General features: G+C 37.9%; 1 long non-coding RNA gene across 1 annotated transcript; it reads right to left on the bottom strand.

Annotated features, from left to right (window-relative positions):
• Positions 1 to 233: 233 nt before the first annotated feature.
• On the bottom strand, positions 234 to 6,521 carry LOC117597719 (uncharacterized). The gene is made up of 3 exons (XR_004578464.2): positions 6,136 to 6,521; positions 3,262 to 3,719; positions 234 to 2,139 (listed from the first exon to the last, which is right to left on the bottom strand). It is a non-coding gene; the product is annotated as an uncharacterized LOC117597719 (long non-coding RNA).

Here is a 6,521-nt window from a genome sequence, read left to right on the forward strand (position 1 = left end):
ATTTTTTTTTTAAACACAAATTAGAAAACTTATACTTTCCCTTTGGCACCCCTACCGCTCTGCTAATGGAGTGCGCCCACGCCGATTGACGTTCTAGCTAATAAACATGCTCTATCCTCCTGAGAATGGACAAATAGAACCGGCGTGGACAGGTTTTAGTTCTACATGCCACTCCGGCAAAACTAGCAGGGATCCTCCACACCTTCAAAAGCATTTCAGAGCATCCTGTGGCACCTTCTCCACCTCCCACTGTGTTGGCAGATGGAGACGGTGGACCTTCATTGATCTGCTCCAGAGCCATGATAATTGGGCCATTAACAGCTCAAAGAGATGGACAGTGTGAAGTTTCACAGCCTGTTACTATATAGTGATGTACAGACTGGGGTGCACTAACATGCACACGCACTTAGTTAAATGTTCCTAAAACCTGGAATAAATAAGATTCCTGTCCCCTTTCAGAACCTATAATGAGTGACGGTGTGGTATGTTTTCTTATACAACAGCAGTTTGCTAACTATTACAATTTGCTTATTTATTAAAGAACAACATACTTTTTTATCAGTTTATAGTCTCCACAGTTTATAGTGGAAAGGTAGCTCCTAATAGCTATAAACAGTCGTTTCCTTGTCAGCCTCTATTTTTTCTCTCTCTTGAAGTTAAAAAGGAAAAAAAAAACCTGACAAAACATAAACAAAATACTTTTCGAGAAACTGCGAAGTGTAAACTTCTCTGTCCCAAAGTTTTATAAAGTTTTATAAGTGTTAACTTCTCTGTCCTGAAGAAGTTTTATTAAAAAAAAAAAAAAAATTACCCAATGTTCTTACTAGGAAGTGACACGTTGCTTGCTTGTAGTTTGTCTCTTGCGGGTGTGTAACCCTAGAATGATACTGTTTTTGCTTGTGGGCGTGGCCTGTCCATGGTTATATCCAAGTTTTTCTTCCATTTTTGCCCATCGAACAGTAAACGGGAACTAATTGCATGTAGGAGCTAAAGTTGTGAGCAGGAAACTAAAGAAACGTTGGACCACACACACCATAGGACTGGTCCGAGGAATCATTTGAGCTTTACTGCGTCATACCTAATTTGCACAGAATCAAGAAAATCTTAATTTTTGTAAGGTTAAATTGCATGTTTGTCTGTAATTGTTACAAAGCACTGACAATGGAGACTCCTTCCATAAATGTTAAATAAATATATTCGCCAAATCTATAATTACACAAGTCCTTTGTGAATAAGCTGTTACTATAGAAGCAATAATGTAGAAGGTAGAAAGAGCCAAACTCCTTCTGACCAGCTGAGAATTCAACCCATATGTATATATACACAGGAACATAAAACTCTATTGCACAAAAGTTTTCTTTCGCCATCTCTACGTTTCAGTGAGTTTTTGTGAGCAGGTTCTCAGACGGTCGTGACTCAGATGACACAGACTCTGGGATGAGTGTGTAAACCCCCGCGGTCGTTCCTGACAGATTTGTATAATAGATTAGCTCAAGATGGAACTTCATGAAGGTTACTCCTACTGATCCACTCCTTCTGTGTACTTTTCATCCGAAACATAAAGAAGAGAAAAGAACAGAAATAATGTCCTCACAAACCCTACATTCGAGGATAATTCAGCACAGAAAATTCTTTGTCGTTTTTCTGCTTTATTTCCTCCGATCCTCAGTGTGACTCATGCCTGCTGTCTTGTTGCTGTCCTCTCGGTGATTCACAGCTGAATCTGAGCATCATGCTCTCCATGTGAAGGCTGCAGGGACAGACCAGAGCTCTGAGCTCGATATCTGACTCGTAAATCCATCAAGACTTGAAAAACAGCTGAGCACTTTACCTCGACTTTCCCCTCCCAGTCACCAGAGAGCCCAGCCAAATCCTCTAACTGGCTCATTATTACGAGCTGAAGTTTGATTGTGTCCAATGGAACATGTCTGAAGAGCTTTATTCAATCTTCACCGAGAGTCATGGCTTGATTGAAACCGAGGCACGTAATAGCCGAATTACAATGTGCATACTGCAGTAAAAAGACTCCTCTGGGTGTAAAAATGGTGTTAATATCTTTCTCATTCCTGATATTCTGCCATTATTTCTCTACACCTGGGATTTGTGTGAAGTGTAATCCAAAAGGAAGTGCTGGTTTTGCTGGGGAAGTAAAATGAAAAGAATTAAATCACGGCAGACATCATAAAAGACGCAAATTGGGTGTCGGGCCTCGTTAACATGTATACAGATATATTTTAAAACACAAATTTTAACCCTCGGTGTAAAAAAAAAAAAAAAATCCTTTCCATAAGAACAGCACTTTTTAAAAAATTTCTCCATTCCTATGAAATGCAAAAATGAGTCATGTGTACTGTGTCCCAGTGGGTGGCGCTAGTATGGCAGAAACTGCTACGTCAAACGTCTCAATGCTAAGAGATGCATAGTGAAGTAGAGAAGTTGAAATGTGGAAAAACATCAACATGGCCAAAAGTTCTACAATTTCAAATGTTCTGGTTTTGTTTTTGGGGTAAAATAAGCATCGTTTAATCATACTGGACGTTGAAAAAGACGCAAATTGAGTCTCAGGCCCTGCCCATGCGTATACGAGTATTTTTGTAAATGTAGTTTTTACTCCTTAGTTTTAAAACTTAGCTCAAAGATATTTCCGTCCACACGAAAACGTGAAAACGATGTGAAAATGCTCACATGAGCCCAGTAGGTGGTGATAGTGTGTCATAAACTGTAACGTCAAAAGCTTCAAGAATAACGTTACGAGCTGCGTAATAAGACGTCACACACTACAATGTAGTCTTTCCTGTCTACATGAACACTGTGAAACGGAAGTTAAAATTTCTGCACTATGGAAAGATTTATTGCAAAGTTTTCAGTGTTTTTTTTTTTGTGATTGGGCAAAAGTGCAGAGAATAAAAATCTTTTTCAATAAATACCTGTTTACATGTTTACACAGGAATGACCTATTGAAATGAATATGAAGTAGGAATTTAATAAATGACTGCAAAACTCTTACCTCTCGTTTGGGTTGTTTTTATATTCAATTATGTGAATCTGCAATATTGCACGCACACATACACATAGAATATTTTGTATACACAAGGTAGAACTTTTCCTGAACTAGTATTAAGTTTAGATTAAACATCAGAGCACATGGAGAGAGTGGGAAGGCAGAAAAAACACAAAGTCAAGCAGAAAACAATAATAATTCACAGCCTGAGGAGCAGGCAGATAATGAACACATAGAGCAATAAATGCAGAAAGCAATACCTGGATTATGGGCGGAACGGTCCGGCGTTGTTTATTATTTAGTAGGCAGGTTAGCATGCCCGCAGCTGCAGATTAGATTGCATTGTGCGCTGTGCAATAACACAGAGGAGAGAGCCACAGGCCGATACAACAAAGTCTCCCTGCAGATCCCACTTGGATGGAGATGGAAAAGCAGAGACAGGAAGTCATTAGTCAAGCTGTGCCTCTGCGATTTGCCTGTCAGTAATCAATCCAATTAGCGTTTGAGATAGATGCAGATGAGGATAAGAATCAGCAGCTGCTGTGATTAGTCAACGGTTAGTTCCTCGTCCTCAGATATTGCAGCGGTTTTGCCGTTTTTGTCTCAAGTCTGGAACTCAAGAAGTAAAGGTCTGTGATGAAGTCCAAATCCAAGAAATGTCCAAGAAAAGAAGAGGGTTAATCATCAATTCCTCAGGCATATGCTTGGATTTGATGCTCTAGGATGAAGAAAGTAAAACAAAAGTAAAATATATATATGCAAATATATAGGAAATTTCTAGAAGTGTTCGATTTTGTGCTAAAACAACATCCATTAGCTTTTCAGCTCATGCCCGTTCCTGGAAAAGCACTTCCGAATACATTACACACAAGTTCTGTGAAAAATCATGTTAAGAAGAAACCTTGTTAGGATGGAACTTGTTCTAGAAGTGAACCATTTATAAATATGACTAACAAATCATCTTAGAACTCAGCACATCTACAACAACACGTGATTTAAAAAAGAAAATAAAATAAAAACAGTTTACGCGTTCAATCAGCGTTCACCGTAAAAGCCCCTGTGAATGAGCCGTTACTATAGAAACGATAATATATTGGAATGAGCGCATTAATGTGAACCACTACTGTCAAAGTTATAGAAATCAAGCATATATATTAATTTTTATAACTCTGACAGTATATATATATATATATATATATATATATATATATATATAAAAGTATATAATGCATGCTGCTTCATGTCCTCCCGAGCCACTTTCCCATTGATACTGGAGTTATTTTAGAGGTCGACAGCTCGGTGGTTAGACGTCACAGAGATTGCCGGCATTTATGAGCAGTGTGTTATTCATTCATGATTTTGTGACATATTCACTGCCGCACTAAAAGAAAAGCCTGTCTCAGCTCTCACAACCCACAACCCTCCTTTCAGACTGAAAGAAAGTGAACTATTGAGAGGGAAATGTTTTAGCACTTGCTGGTTAACACTAAGTGACAAACAAATCACAAAGCGGCCTGGTTTTCTCCGGATGGTCATAATTAATGTTTCGAGAAGAGTCTTAAAGTGTTAGCTACAATTACTGTGACTTGTCAGTTGAGAGAAAATGAGAGAAAGTATAGTAAATGCATGCAGCGTGCCAAGAAAAAGCGCTGTTATCTTCACGGGAATGGCGCTCTTATCAGGCGTGACATGCGGATCAATATTCAAAACAGAAGAAGTAGTTGGGAAGAACGAAAGAAAGTGAAATAAAGATTTTGAGATAGTGTTTTATATCACACTGAATATGTCAAGCTTTGGTGAATCTTCTAATGTGTCCTACAGTATTCTACGTCCACATTAATCTGGATAGATCTGAAAACTGCATTTTCTCTCTCTGTCTACACTGGCCTGTTCAAACATTTTCCAAAAATTACTTGTCCACATTGAAACATCTGAAAACGAGGTGAAGTTGTTGCTGTGAGTAACCTAAGACTATGATGTAAATGTACTATAAAGTTGTTTCTTTTGAGTTGAAAGGGTCACATGCCTGTGTCACATGACTAAAAATACATTATTGTTTTTGAATATCTCCGTTTTCTCAGTCCACACTAAATTGTGGACAATTTATCCAAATTTTATTCGAAAAGCTCTGTTTTTTTTGAACTGGAGAAAAACGCCATCTCAATGTAGATGGAAGACCAAAACATGGAGAAAAACATGTGTTTTCAAATTAATCCGGATTAATGTGGATGTAACCTGCAGTCATTGATTACGGAACTGAAAACTGAACATCTCAACTGGCTTCTACAGTGATATAAACACACTCTCAAATCGGTTTTACACTGTACAATGGGCTTCCAGGTTTTACTGTCACACATAGACATCAAACATCATAAAAGAATTCTTTGGTCGAGTTGAGATCGGAGGTTTAGAACGTATAAATTTAATGATTTAGTGCCATTGCGACCAAATACTGCTGTTAAAGTTCATTGCTCTGTCAGTGTCAGTGAAATTTATGATTAAAATCTCAGAGTGTAAGCGCGGCTACAATGCTGATCTAAAATCCACCAATAGGAAGACGGTACAGGATGACAGCAAACTCACAAGACAGCTAACAATATGCTAATGGTAATGCAAACAAAACATGCTAAGATTCACCATGAAGAACGTTTGTGTTTACACGTGCCTGTTTTCTGCAATTGCAAAAACTGATTGATGACGTAAGCAGAACGTGGTAATTTTCTTTAATCGTAGGTCTATAGTTAGAGGATCTTCATCATATAATCTGACACACGTTATCACACAGTCTGTTATAGAATTCAACCCAGATTTTACTGGGATTTCGTACAATGCGACAAGTAATAAGCTTAAAACGCTGCTGTACTCACACAGTCTGAAACTGGGTTTGGTTTCATTGGATTAGTTAGTTAGGAGTTTGTTTACTTTAAATGTGGATTTGGATGTTAATGGCACCAAAAATATTCAAAATTACAGTTTGCTTAAAAAAAATCATGTACAAAACAATGTTAATTTAAATAGTTTGAAGTGTTTAGTGATCTTAAAGAACATTTGAACTTAAACAGAAACTTCTAAGTCTGCTTAAAGTCTTAAAACATGATACTATTTCTTGGCAAAGCAACATCCAAAGAATTTACCTTATAAATATCGGAGCTCCTGAGAACATCTGACTTTCAGAGTGGGAATTAAGAGACTGAAGGACGTTCCAGTGGATTTGTCCTACTTGAAGATTGGAAAACCTCCCACTGACCAGTGCGTCAAACAAACCCAGGATATGTGTGGCGGCCATCTTGAGCACACACATGCGTATTTCAAATGGAGTATAATGCTATTTGGAATAATCATATAGCATCGTAAAAATCTAAAAAGCAGATGGTGTGTAAACAGGAATTTAGACTGATTTTATTTCACACAAGGATTTCTCAAAAGGTGAAAAATAAGAAACTTGCGAGGCCCCCTAGTGGCTTGGAGGATTTAATGGGCCGCTTCTACTACATTTATCAAGAAACAACCCAGATAATAA

The sequence above is a fragment of the Pangasianodon hypophthalmus genome, chromosome 7, assembly GCF_027358585.1.
Source record: "Pangasianodon hypophthalmus isolate fPanHyp1 chromosome 7, fPanHyp1.pri, whole genome shotgun sequence".
Lineage (NCBI taxonomy): Eukaryota > Metazoa > Chordata > Actinopteri > Siluriformes > Pangasiidae > Pangasianodon > Pangasianodon hypophthalmus.